General features: G+C 38.5%; 1 protein-coding gene and 1 long non-coding RNA gene across 3 annotated transcripts in view; both read right to left on the reverse strand.

Annotated features, from left to right (window-relative positions):
* LOC137469400 (uncharacterized) overlaps positions 1–14,664 on the reverse strand; it is a 135,909-nt gene that overhangs the window by 117,374 nt on the left and 3,871 nt on the right. The window lies entirely within an intron of this gene.
* Positions 785–14,664, reverse strand: part of LOC137469407 (uncharacterized) — a 33,414-nt gene continuing 19,534 nt past the window's right edge. For both annotated transcript variants that reach the window (XR_010996482.1, XR_010996481.1), the window contains exon 3: positions 785–977. This is a non-coding gene — a long non-coding RNA (uncharacterized lncRNA). The remainder of the gene's footprint in view (positions 978–14,664) is intronic.

Raw genomic sequence — 14,664 nt, forward strand, 5'->3', positions numbered from 1 at the left:
AGAACTGCTATGAAGCTTCTAAGCTTTTTTTAGTTCATAATCAGACATGAGATGGTAACTAGATATGTCAATACATGCCTTTATTTCTAAGTCTCTACTTGAAGAAAAGAAACTGCTTCAGTTTGAACAATTCCAAAGGTATCATTTTCATTTCCTTCTGCATCTTTAAGTTACACTTTGCTCTATATGGGTTTTTTGGTGCAAGTTCAGAAAACAAAAGTGAGTGAGCAAATGCAGTTTTATTTTCTGTTGTGCATTGTTTTCTAGGAATGTCTTTCCTCCATTAGATCTACCACATGACCACCTAATTATCTTTCTTCTTTCTGGGGAAAAAACAACCAACCGACCCACCAAACAAAAAAGAAAAAAAAAACCAACCCAAAAAGCCCCTAACACATAACCAAAAAAAAATCCAACAACAACAAAAAAGCTAAAACATTTAATGTTCTTATCCTTTTCTGTCTTATGTCACATTCTGCAACCAGTCCACAACAGAAATAATTATCACGAAAGTCCACACAGTCACAAATAAATAATCTCAGAAAATCTATTTACACCCCTGTGGAATATGATTTCCAAATTCCTCTCAAGGAAAAAAAAAAAACTGGTTTTATCTTTCCTGTCGTTTTATTTTAATTGAAGTTTTTCACATTCTTTATATTGGCTTCCAAATGCCTCACCCTTTTTCCATCAGGGGGGCAGTTCCTAGAAATGTGTGAATTCTTTCATTTGAACTACAAAAGCCTGGAAGCAGACTTGCTGTGAATTCATCCTACATTTGCAAATTGGCAGCGAATCGTTAAACTCGTGTCTGCTGGGCTGTCAAGGTTGTGTCTGCTGTCACTGTGCAGGTGCTGCTGGCTCTTGTCCTGGGGGACTTCCACGACTGTTGTTCTGGGGCCTGTCCAGGGAAAATGTGGTGCACCTCTTAAGAGGCCATTCACAGTCTTGTGGTTTTCAGACACCTGTGCATTGTGCTGGAAGAGAAACCTCACGCAAACCTTCGTGATTCCCGTGAAACTTTAATGTGTTTCTTTTCCTGGCAGCTTAAGCAGTACCCAGATGTGGGTTATGTCCCAGCCTCCTGGGGTCTGTGTACACAAGTGTCTGATTGCAAAGCTACTTCAAAGCAAAAGCAATTTTGGAACCGTGTTACAGCTGACTTGACATACCAAAGTGTGACCTGAAGGACTGAGATCCAAGCATAGATTCTCCTCTGCAGGTACAGGGGTATCCACCCAGCGGACATCCCAGACTGGGGACAATAACGTCTGAAACCACCACAGCGGGATTTGGCCACCAACACTGCAGAAAACACCTTGCCCCTGCAATGAAGCTGTGAAGTTGTGTGGAAGTGGAAGGCAACAGGAAAAACTAATTGTGTTTGTGGATAATGTGGGAAATACTCTATGTAGAAGATCTTCATCTTATAAAGGCTTGTGAGCCTTCAGACCTGATCACAGCAGTAGTCACCATCCCAGGGCAATAAGCTGAGGCAGCAGTGGCTACTCCACTGCCTGCATTATTCATGTGACCTGTCTGGAGAATCTCAGCAATCCTTGGAATTTAATACTTATTAAATACTTGAAATAATAAAAATCCTCTAATATTAATAAATAATAGAACAATATTATTCCTGTAATTCCTACCATAGTGTGTGTTTAAAACTTCTAATTGTCTGTTGAGACATCTGAGAGATTTGACACATGAGCTCCAGCAGATCTTGCTGGGGCAGTTGGAAGCAATACCTCTGTCAGGGTAAGGATCAGAACATCTGGATATCAGCCAGGGATCAGAACATCTGGTTATCTAAATCAAAGCATCTGCATTCCTGTTGTCATCAAGAGACATGGAGGGCTTAATTCAGTTGCTTAGGCACAATCACCAGATGCCATTTGAGCAGTCCCAAATGTACCCACCTCACCTCTGGCTGCCACCCTGAAGAGCGTGAGGGTTGTAGGCCCTGGGTTACATCTGCTGGTCTCTGAGTCGTGTTTGTGACCCTGTGGTTTTTTCTGGCATCCTGGCATCTCAAATGCCTGATGGCTGAATGAACCCCAGCCAATACACCAGAGAGCCTGGAGAGCAGATGGGAAGAATTAAGTGGATTTATTGACAAAGCAATGACACAAGGAGGAGATGGGACTCACCTCAGTGACAGCAGCTCCTCTGACTGGAGCAAGTGTCATCCCAGGAAGCCTCATCTCCTCTGTCCACCTCTATCCCTAGTAATCCTAGAGTATTATTTTTGAGTTTAAAGCTTCTTGAATTAGTTTAGCTGGGGCAAAAGAAGCCATGGCTGTGAAGAGACACCATAAATTGTGAATGGATTAGCAGCATCCCTGCTTGAGCTGCATCCTTTACCTCCCAATGGGCCAGTAAACTTGTGTGCAAGAATATTACCACATTGAATTAAAGGGCTTAGTTTGTAGATGGAATTCAAATTAAGGGCAATACATTGGTTATTTTTGCAGCAAAGGCAAGTTCTTAATATATAAAGGATGATTTAATTTTAAACTAGATTTGAAAATGCTTCAATGAAAGGAGTTAATTCTCTCTTTAGGTAAAGTTCACATAAGCTTTTAATTCCATTCTCTAAACATCAAAAGTTTTGTTATTATTCACTATTCACTTACTCTTCATAATAGCAGCTTCATAGCTGGTAAATTCAAGCAGATGTTTCTGTTTCAGTCTCATGCCACTGAAAATGACTACAGATCAGAGAGCTTCTTTAGAACATGCATTTGCTTTAAAATGATTGTGCTCTTACACTGACTTACATTTGGTTCTTGTTCTGAAAATGCTTTATTTCAGATTTTGTGCTGATCTACCACAGATAATCAAGTAGCTTTTAAACACACACACAATTCAGTTGTCCCTCACGGCTCTGCAGACTTTCTGTCTTTGAAAATGATGTCCACAGGAATGAGGAGAAACAGTCTTTGAGCACAGGAACTCATGTGCTTTACAGTGAAATCACAGCTCTGATCTAACATACATGCAGTAAACTACATCCTAACAGTCCAGTAATTTTGATTAAGACCTGATCTTGCAAAACTTATGGACAGGATTTTTTCCTAAATCCATTTCCCATAACTACTTCAAAGCTTTGTTTCAGAAGTACCTGTGAGTTCCTGCTACATCAAGGCTGCAGTGATAAAGTGGCCATGCTGTGGTTTTTATTAAATGCTAGGATGTGACATTTTATTTACAGCTTTCTGACCCAGTAAAAGATCTATGCAAACACTGGGCTGCTTGATATAAGAGACAACTTGTAGTACATTTGAGCTGTACCTTTATTAAAAGTATTTCTCTAGACATTCCCTTTCCTTCTTGAATTGTTCTTGGCATTTCTGGAATATTTATGAATATTTATGAAGGCAGTTACTTGTCTACTAAATGGAGCCTGTGAGTAAGTCACCAATTTCTCTGGAAATATTTGCCTTTTGTGAAAACTTTGTTGGCTCTTCCGCACAAGTGCCCCTGAGGGACTAGAAAGTCTGAGCACAGCCTTGTAAAGCACATCCTATAGAATGTATAAAAGCCTTTAACCGGCACAACCGCCGTGCAGCAGATTGAGTAACCATCCAAAGAAACTCAGGGAGCACCGTGCTTTAGTCGAGGAATGCTAGTCAGGAGGCTGTTTTGTAAGACCTTTGCATATGTGTTCTTAGCTACCAAACCTGTGCTAAATCAGCTGCTGAACAGACTTTTATCAGTTAATAGATAACTCTTTTTTTGATTAAGTAAACTATCTTAATAAATTCAAGGCTACATGGAGAAAATACACTGATTTATTGGTCCAATACAGCTTACTCTGAAAGCAAAAGGAGTTTCACATTTGACTTCAAAGGAAGAAAATCTGTACTCTAAAACTTTAAACAGTGTAATAAACACTAGTAAAACATAATACTTACTAAAGCAGCTTGAACTGTGCTCCCAAAAGGTACGCATTTACTTTCTTTTATACTATTTGTTCAACTTAATACTAATGAAAATGAAATATGATTGGTCACCGAGGTCACACCTGAGTACTGAGAGTTAAACAATCTACCAGAAATAATACAATGAAATATAGTTGCAATAAATGCTAATAAAACTAACCCGATTGCTCAGTTTTGCAAATAGGTGAAAACTGAATACACCAACATGCTTTCCAGTAAAATGAAAGTCTGCATACTGAGTTCTAAGTTTTAATATTCGTGTACACTACAGAGTCATACATGCATTTGGAGATTCTGTAAAATTTACATTAATATCAGTTGAACTGGAAATAGGTCAAGATTGCTTTTTTGGACTGAATGCTTCACAAATTGCCTATTTACAATAGCTCACTTAGCTCTGCTAAGTGGTTTCACAACAGAAGACCATTTTTTCTTTCTCTTGCCTTTGTGTTCTTAGTTATTCATGGTTGTTGCAGCATAGAACAATGGAAGTCTATCACAGCAAAGACTAAATGAAGCCTAAGTTGAAGGTGTCCTGATTTATCTCTGTAGGAGTCAAATCACATTCCTCTCTTTAAGACTACTGGAGACAGATCTTGCATGTTCACAATGCACTTTCACAGTGAAGTCTGGCATATCAACACCATTCTTTTGCTGTTTACAAGGAAATTGAGCAAAGGAAAATGATTTTCATTTCAGCCTTCAGCCAGCTGTGCTGCCAGACAATGAAGCATGATGCTGAGTGCAGAACAGCAGCTTGTCTGATAGACGGTAAGTAATTAGCTGTTTTCAGTCTGGAAAAGGTTTTATGTTGTCCTTGGGCTTTAGACAATTATATTTCTTTCCCTAAGCTGCATTCCTGTGAGAAAAAAACTAAACCAGACCAAAACCCAGTATTCACCCTATTCCTATTTACTGTGAAAAGATGATGCTCTCCCAGCTCTGTAGAGCAGTGACCCTCCAGGTGTAGACCAGATAATGGATGTTTCATTTCATTTCTTTCTCTTGTGCCTTTGTGAGAGAAAATCCAGACATCGCCTTTAGCAATGCTGCTGGATGTTGACCCTGAAAGAATATCCCAAATTACATGAGTGTATAATTCCTGTGTATTTCTTGAATACAAACAGGAAGAATGGACTTTGCCTTTCATTTCTTATTAATAAGATAGAAATATCATACCTTTACAGAGTCTCAGCAAAGACCTTAAAATATATAAAGATACAACTGTAACAAGTTGTTGAAGAGGTACTATTTCCTTTTATTTCCACAGTTTTAGCTAACAATGAGTATAAAGCAAATAATACAATTAGAAGTGAGCACAGTACTTACAGAAGGCTATATAAAAAAGATCCTTCATTTACATGAAGCAACTGTATATATATATATATATATACAGAATAAAGGCTCCTTGGGAAAGAGAAACTCCTGATACTGAAAGCTAAGTAGATTGACTTGAAACTTGTTTATGATCTAATACATTGTCATTTGAAATACTTGTACAGTCCTATCACCAAGAAATCCCCGTGTCTCACTGATTTTGGATTTACTACCACTTCTAAATGGGACATCACTCATTTCCTCATTTTGCAGATTCAGAAATGAAGGTCTGATGTGACCTTTGCAGGGCATTGAAAATCTGGGACAGTGGAGAAAACAGAACTTATGTTTGGACTGAAGTCAAAGTAAGTATCCTTTATGAAGTCTTCCTTTTTTTGAAAAAAAAAAAAGAAAAAAAAAAAAAAAAAAAAAAAAAAAAAAAAACCCACCACACACCATAAACCCAAACCAAAACTATGAAGAAAATGTTTAGAAATTATCACTCATGAGAGTATAGTAACATGGAACCAAAAGAAACCTTGCGACTTTCCTTGAGGCTGGAGTCCATGTTGGCAGAATATGGGAAGTACTAGTGAAGGAAAAAAAATGATGGAATGCTAAATTACTGTGGAGGCTTTCATGTGGTATGATTGTGCCTCTGCACATGTGTGGATGAAAACAAATTCATGTTATGGTTATAGAAAAAAGATCAAATGTTTATTCTATTGCAATTTGACCAAGAGGTGTAATTAAAACAGCTGTATCATAGGATTTATTGCAGCAAAAATGTAGGAAAAACTCAGATTATAAATTGTCTTTTTATATTATGAACATCCTGTTCTCTGCTTAATCCTACAATCCTGCTTACCAGAAATGCCATTATTTGAGTCAGGGTCATGTTCAACTCTAAGTGATGTTTGTATAACAGATCCATCTGGCTTCCCCAAGGCCACACAGCTCAGCAGGACTAAGGTGATTGGGACATATTCACTAGGAGTGATTTGTTCTGTTTTGTCCAGCTGAACTCTGTGGCCTTGCACAATCTCCAGGAGTCTGGGTCCTGTACAACTCCGTGGCTGCATCACACTTTCAGTAATTTGTGTTTCAGAATTAATGTACTATTTTCTTCATATTCATATATGGTGACAAATGTTTGTTTCCATGTCACCTTATGTTCAAAATTAAATCTTCAATGTATGTAGCACTGCATATGTATAGACTACACTTTATAATCTGAGTGGTCCTAAGATTACTTGCTTTGGCCATATTGTCTTGAGTAATATCAAAGCTGAAAGAAATTGTGAGCAAATTGGATAAAGGCAGAAAGAAAGAAGACAAAGATGCCAAGACAGACTTTTTTTTTTTTAAGGAGGAAACTGAAAGAGAAAACTGGAAAGCCACAAAAACTTTTCTCAAGTGAGACAGACTGGATGAAAAAGCCTAACTGAGGCCAAAGGAAAGAAGTGGTAAAACATATTTAAAGGCCTTACAGCAGGGCAACAGGAAAAGGTGCTACTAAATAATGATGATAAAGAAAGAAGATAGTACTGAACACTCAGTGAAGAGTAATCTACAGGATGAAAAACAGAGAACATGAGCATTTTACCCCTCAAAATATTATATTTTCATCCAGTTTTTATCCAGAGGTCACACATCCTTAGCCCTGGGAGAAAACTAAGACATCTTGGAGATAATCAAGGAGGAAACTGAAAGGAAGGAAGTGTTGAAAGGAGAGGAAAAGAATACATTCATAAGTGGCAACAGTAATAAAAAACCAGTCTGGTTAGAAACAGCTGATGGGATACCTGAACAGCAAGAAGTGAAAAAAGAGGGTTCCATGAGAAACATAAAATAAATAGCTGAGACAGATCAATATTGCTACCAGATCCCAGATGTAATGCTGAGAAAAAGAAGTTAAAGAATAAGGAAAAGTTGAAGTCAAGGACATGCAGTTGAATTACATTTTCCTTTGGTTGGCATTCCCTTATTCATTAGGGGAATAAACCAGCTGAAGGAGAAATACACAGAACCTAGTGTCTGTGAGTTTTACCATCCAAGCATTTAAACCTAAGGGACAAATACCAGTGAAAAATACAGATGAATCAAAAAAATAAATGCAAATTCTGCCAATATCAGAAAGGTAGTCATAGCTATGTGGGGGTTCCGTAGATGAATCAGAGAGAAAAGGGATGGTGGTACGGATGGGTGAGAAACAGCCAGAAGAAGGTCCAGAGGGGAGTGTGGGAAGGAGTGAGTACAGACAGGCAAGGGAAAGAGGCACTGCTGAGGGCAGTACCCAAAGAGATGGGGCCAGCTTCAGAGCCATAAAGAAACACTGTTCTGTAAAAACAAGGGCAAGAGCAAGAATTGGAGCATCATGGTACAGCAGATTGGAAAGGACTTCAAAGGAGGTAAGTGATGAGTAGAGAACTGGATTATTCAGTGAGTATAGGGGATGAGATAAGAGGAATAAAGGGAAATAAGCATCCAGAATTAACTAAGTTGACACACTGGTACAGTGGCAAGGAAGAAGTGAGGCCAGAAGTATGGTAGAAAGACAGATGGACACCACTCCATGGTAAATGAAGGAAAGAAGGTGATTCAGACAGCAGATATGGGAAGTTAAATGTTTTACTGCAGTTTGATCTTGGACATGTCTATGAGAACAGCAACAGTTACTAGCTGGACTTTGAGGACTGGAAGCTGTTACATACATAAAGGAGGGGAAGCAAATGAGAAGTTCATAATCAGGGTAAAATAAATGCCTCAGAGAAGGATCAAGAAAGTTGTGGAGAGCTGTACTTGAGAAAAAAAGGGAATATATGAGCTAAGGCTAACCACAGGTAAGGAATAAAACTCATCCATCTGAAGAAACGTCCGAAGACTTTCAAGTCTGCAAATCCATTCTTCCGTTCTGTTTGTTGTCTGAATTGCCAGTGTCGGGAATGATCAAGATCATTCTTTATTGTTGCAGTGAATCTTGTAAAATGAAATTTGAATGTATAAATTATTGAAATACTGCTTGTTCAGAATGACTCATTAACATCACAAAACAAATAAGTCGATAACATTGCTAATTTGATTCAAAGCCTTTGAATATACATCATCCATAAACTCTGACTTCAGTAACTATAAACAACTCTGTGAGTGTCCCCATAATTCACAACAAAAAAGCTTTTATGACTCCTACACTTGGGAACTACGCATTTTTACTTCTTAATCATGACTGTTCATGAGCTGAAATTCAAATGTTAACCCATGAATTATTTATTGAAAAATATTCTAAAGTACTCATTAAAATCTTAGGTGGCATTAAAGCTAACTCCACACTTCTTTCTGTTTGCTTCATAATGCCAACCTAACAGATTTACTGATGAGAAGCATCAGGAAATACAGTGAGTGTTACATGAATAACAAAAAAAATCACAAAAAGCGAATTCTGAAACTGGAATTTCAAACCTCAACCAGTATCCTTCCAGATAACCTCTAAGTCCATCCCAAATGACTTAGAGCTTTAAAAGACATCCAAAGTATCAGGCAATAGGTTTTAAAACTTTGTTGAATCAGGGTCTTAAATCATTCCTGATGATGAACTGCACTGGCATTTCTCCAAGAAAAAAACAAAGCACGCTTTTAGTCCTCATTTCTTTATTCTGTTCATCTCTTTTGAACTTGGGTGGAGGATACAATCTGTGTATTGGGAGGAAAGGTGTGAAAGCAATAGCATGATAGCAGGGAATTTCTTAGAAGACATGGGTATGAATAAAACATTAGGACAGAGAAGGGGAATTTACATTTTTTTCACAACAAAGTCGACAGCTGTTATGTCATGAGTCTATACTTGTCCACACTTTGTGTGCTGTCTTTTTGCTCCACCTCACATTTGTCTTTCTCTGTGCATGCTGTACATTTTCTGGGCAAATCACTGCCTTTCCCTTCGTCTGGAGAGAAACACATCCTTTTTTTGGCACTGGAGCAAGCTCAGTAATGAAGAACATGATTATAACTGACGAAGGATATGGATTCATCTTTCAATGTCACAAATTATTTACTATGATTCAGAGTCACAAATTCCTTTTGTCCAAGACTTTCTCTCTGAAGCTTCTGCAACAGTTACCATATATTATTGATATGACTGAAATTTAAGGTTGGGAGGAAACTGGGGCCAAGATTTTGAAGCACTAAGCAACTTCCCTAAAGCCAAATCCTTTAAAATATCACATGTTGGACATCTAAAACTGGGTATTTGTCAATTTTTCATATCATTTAAGTTTTAACGATAATAATGATAAATGTTGCAATAGTATATAATACTTATATATTATCTATAAACCTAAAGCTTTTCCCAAGTGATGTTTCCCAAATGGGTCATCAGAGTCGGAGTTAGTTAGATTCTGATATTCTGTAGTCAGTTCTGATGTTGAATAAGGAGCTTTTCAAAAACAGTTACAGTTTTTATAACACTTGAAATGTTTAAATGTTCAGGAAGCTACAGCTGTCTGATGTTTGTTAGACACAAATGCAGAAGGGAATATTGCTTCAATATTTAACTCAAAAAGCTACAGTGAGTTTGAGATGATGATAGGGTTGTGATAGTGAGTGTTCAAACCCACGGAAGCAGGAACCCATGACAGCCAGCAAATACCTGATCCACAGCCTCCTGAGGACTGCCAGCTGCAAGCCCAAAGACAAGAGTCATGTCTCAGAAATGTGCAGTACAATGATGCCCATGAAGGAGTGGCAGTTCTACCAGCTCTCTCTCGATACAGCATGCTGCACTGCAAGTTTCCTGAAAATATTACTGATCATATTACACTTGATGCCTTTGACCTTTTTCATATGCTTGACAGAAGACAGGGATAAATAATTCAGTATGGTCTATTCAGTTTCCTGGGCAAATTTGTTCCACACCCAAAACTATTCTTCAATCAGGAGTTCTTTCCATGTGTTCAAATCAGCATAGTAGTACTGGTCGGATCAGGTCCACCATTTAGAGTGAAAGGAAATACTTGAATAACCTACAAAACACACCCTCCCTCAGGATGTGCAGAACTGAAAGTTACTTACTTCATTAAGTAAAAGAAGGAGGTTATCAAGAGGCTCCATAGCACAGAAAACATTCATTTTCAGGGTCTTTCTTGTAGTCTTTGAAGAAATGTTTAAAGGAGGCATTTAAAATGTATCTGATGATTGTCATCAGGAAATTTGGTTTTGTTCCATATTCTTAAATTGCTGAAAAGACTTGACCCTTGATAAAATTGGAAGATATTTCCTTTATGCTGTCACATTTCCAAATGGCTGGAATCTAGACTGACTTCTTCTGCCTGAATGTATCAGCCAAGGGTTTACACAACACCAAGTAAACTGCTGTTCTGATCCCAAGCTTGCAAAGTCCACAATAATGGAAGCAATGGATTTTTTTCTGGGATGGCTTTGCCAGCATACAGAAAAATCTTTCTGAGTCTCACCCACTCTTTTGGTGTTTAGTAGTTGCAGGCTCCCAATCAATGCCTTTTTGCAGTTGTCTGTCAGGAGCTCTAAGAGCTATAATGACTTATATCCAAAAGAGTATCAGCATTACCGGATCTTCTGTCCTGGCTGGAAACTGAATTTGTCACTACAAGCTGCATATGTCAATGGTATCCATCTTAAAGATTTTCACACAAATTGGACACGCATGCTAACGTTTAAATGCCAGAACCACGAAGAATCAAAAGAAACTTCTCAAAACTGAAATAATTTGTTGTTATGTATCAACCAAAATGGCAGACAAGTTACATCAAGGAGACCAAGATCAATCACACAACTGGCAAAAAATAGTTATTCTACCCTCATACCAGCTACTCCACACTTATCAGATAAAAAAAAGTATTGTTATATAGTATTGCCTCCCTCACTTAAACATTTACAAAAATATTTATAATATAAACTGTTATTTTCAAACAAGCTGGAGAGGCAGAGGTCCTCTTTTCTTGTGTGAGCATTGTTTCATTCATATTTTCCTTCAGAAGGAAACAACGGAACAAGTGTGGAAAGCAGTGAAAGCTATGATGGAATTTGTTCATCAAGCATTGGTCTTTCTACAGCATTGTCCCCACAGTAGGTTTAAATCAAGTGTTGATTGATTTATCTGCTTTTCACCTTGCAAGCCAGGAAATGTCAACACCATTGGAAAGTATCATACTATGATGATGTTTGTATATCATTTGTCTGTTCCATGACATTTTTTTCTTCTGGTGACTTAAACTGAATTTCAAACATTACAAATTAATTTAAGTAAAACCATGTATATCCCCTCTGTGTATATATAGGTACAAGACTGAACCATTAACATTCCATACTAGTGAAATATTAGAAGCATTTAAGAACCAGATAAAAACAAATGGGGGGACTTTCAGTTTCATGGCAATGGCAGACACTGATTCAGGGGAACAAAATCACAGTGCAGTGGAGAGATGAGGGGTACAGAAACAAGACTCTTCTTCCTTCTCTCAGACCCCATCCCAATTTCTGACTGAACTGTAATTCCAGAGACAGGCAGACTTGTCTATACCTGGACAACGGTGCTTCAGCTCTCCATCTCTCCTCTGTTGCAAGCCTAGTGAGTCAATGGAAAAGGTTCCAGGAGGGTTGTGTCAGCCTCATAGAGGGGAGCACCAAACTGAGGACAAGGGAGATATTTCCTACAGTGCTCCCACAGCCTGAAAGGGACAGAGATGCCTAATCCTGGAGCACTATGTAAAAAGGAGGGCTCATTTCTTCTTCTGCAGATGACTCCACCAACAAAAGAATATTTGTGAAGCTTTCCCAATAGTCAGGTAAATAATGTACCAAAAACAAGACAAAAGAAACTAACATTTTCTTTGTTTTATGCAATGGCAGCAAGGCTGCTCTTTTTGAATCCATGAGCTAGAGTGATTCGAAGTTCATCTGTGACTGAGTGTACCATGCAGTGTGATGTGGGGGCTTTTCCACAGAGCCTATAAATGTGGGAGCTGGAAGGGGTTTGCAGGGGTGGGTGTGAGTGAGCCTTGGCGGCACATGTCAGCCCCACTGGAGTCCCAGTGAACTCCCACCCCTGGCCTTCACAGAGCTTTTATTGCTCACCAAGGGCCAAACCTCACCTTCCTTACAGTCAATGGGAGCTTTGCCATCGCCTTTCTTGAAATAAGCCTTGACATGAGCAGAGCAAACAATGGGAAAACAGAAGCCAAGCCCCAGGCTGCAGAGCCCATGGCAAGTTTCCATATCTTTAAGTGGCACCCAGTGTTGGTCTTCTGAAAGAATGTCACTGTACCTGCTCTTTGCATGGAAAACACAGCTTTTACACTTGTAAACATATATAGAAAGAAATATATTTAGGCATATTATGGTTTCTCTTTGTCGTGAGAATAAAAATCTGTGCATGATAACAGTGTCTACATATTTACCGAAATCTAATGCCTATTCTAAATGTCAAATCTTTATTATCTTTGCCTGTTTTAAGTGGGGCAAAAAATTTCTTGACTCGTCTGTCACCTTCAAAGAGCCTATGTTGAAAATACAAAAAAAAAAAAAAAAGAAAATTCAAACCTCACATGTCAGGATTTTTTAAGGTGCTAGGATAGCTTTGAATACCAAGATTTATATAAAATGAACTAAACATATTAACTAAAATATTAAGAGCAAGAAAACTGTTCTACAAGTTCCATTCCAACTGCTAACCTTCTATTTTCTAAAATGTGTCATGTACTCAGTGCATATGGTATACAAATATAGTATACAAATATATGTCAATGCTTTATCAAAGAGTAAAGCTAAATTCTAATGTATTTAGGACTTCATGATTCAATTCTAGATTAACATGAGAAATTGAGTCAGTCAGATCAACATGAAAATGAGCTCAGTACTATCACACTTAAGTGGTGGATGACATAACTTTGTGGAGAGGACAAAATTGCTGGACAGTTACCCTTTATAATGGCTTTCTTATATTTTAATAGACACTAATTGGTAAATCTACAGGAAACTAATTTACATTTTGATTAGGAATTCAAATTGAGATAGGAAAAAGTGCACATACATAGAGTGGTTTGTCATCATCTTTGAGCAGCATTCTAGTCCAACCTGCCTGCAGCATCAGTTCTTTGCCTATGGCTGCACTACAAACCAATGTTACCCTCTGGAGTGTGTGCAGCTCCATGTGCTGGGCATATGTGGGGGCTCCACTGAGTGCCAGGTGCTGCTGGGTGAGGGCTGCACCATCCAAGGGCAGCACTGAGGACACGTGGTGGATGCCACTCATTTCCAGCTGGCTGCCACCAGCCACCAAGTCTGGGCTAACTGAGGCCCCTCACAGAGGACAGGATTACTCACTGCCTTAGGCAAATCTTTCCACCTCAGCTGTTTCTGAAAGCATGACTTTGTGGTTATAAATGTTATGATGGCCTCCATCCACATGCTCTCTTCACATGATTCTTACAACATGTTGGCATTACTTCACAGCTTACCTTTTTTGCGTGCAGTTTTTTAAGAAAGCCAGAGCACTTTTGTGTTTACTAGAGCATTTATTGTAATGTGGTCAGGTCAGAAAGCCTGCCATTCCTCTCTGCAGCAGAGCTGCATGCTTTAGACTTGAGGTTATGGAGCTATTTGCACTTCCAAAAATTGGTTGCATCAAGCTGTGTTGCAATACATGAAACATGCCACATCAGGGATTTTTCTTTTTCATTCTGCCCTCAATTTCTCTCTTCAGTCCTTCCCTACCTCTCCCAGAGAGCAGCTAGTCATTTGGCAAGATGTGAAGTTAGTTTTCAGTCTTTGGCTTTCATGGTTTATGAAGAAATTCTCTGCCTAGAGTCATTCACAAGAAGAGCCTATTCACTGTGAATTTGAGATTTCTCTCATCATTGGATAATCAACTGTGATAACTCTTTTGGCCTTGCACATACAACCTTACCTGAGGTAACAAAACACTTGACCCATTTTTTTGGACAGCACAACAGCAGATGTAACCCATGTGCCTTTGGGTACTGTATTCCATGTCTAACTCAGGTCTAGTTATGGCCTCCTAGTCATTTAGTTATTCTATTGAAACTCTAGGAATACAGCTAATTAAAGGAAGGGAAGGTGATAATCAAATTCCCCATGCTGACAGTACCACTTTGAAATGTGAGTGCTTGTTTGCTTTGCTTCATGGTTTCCAGCAGCAGTGTTTAAGCAGACTACTTACAGGGCATGGCATTTCAAATTATGGAAAAGAGAAAGCAAATTCTCTAGGGCTGAATCATCATATCTGGAAATTAAGCAATGTCCAATTTACACAAACTGCATTCATAAATTTGAATTACACACTGTGTAAAGAGACACTCATCCAGTATGTACTGGTAGAAGCAGATGAATGGAGCAAGGCAGAGTTCCAAAT

The sequence above is a fragment of the Anomalospiza imberbis genome, chromosome 1, assembly GCF_031753505.1.
Source record: "Anomalospiza imberbis isolate Cuckoo-Finch-1a 21T00152 chromosome 1, ASM3175350v1, whole genome shotgun sequence".
NCBI lineage: Eukaryota > Metazoa > Chordata > Aves > Passeriformes > Viduidae > Anomalospiza > Anomalospiza imberbis.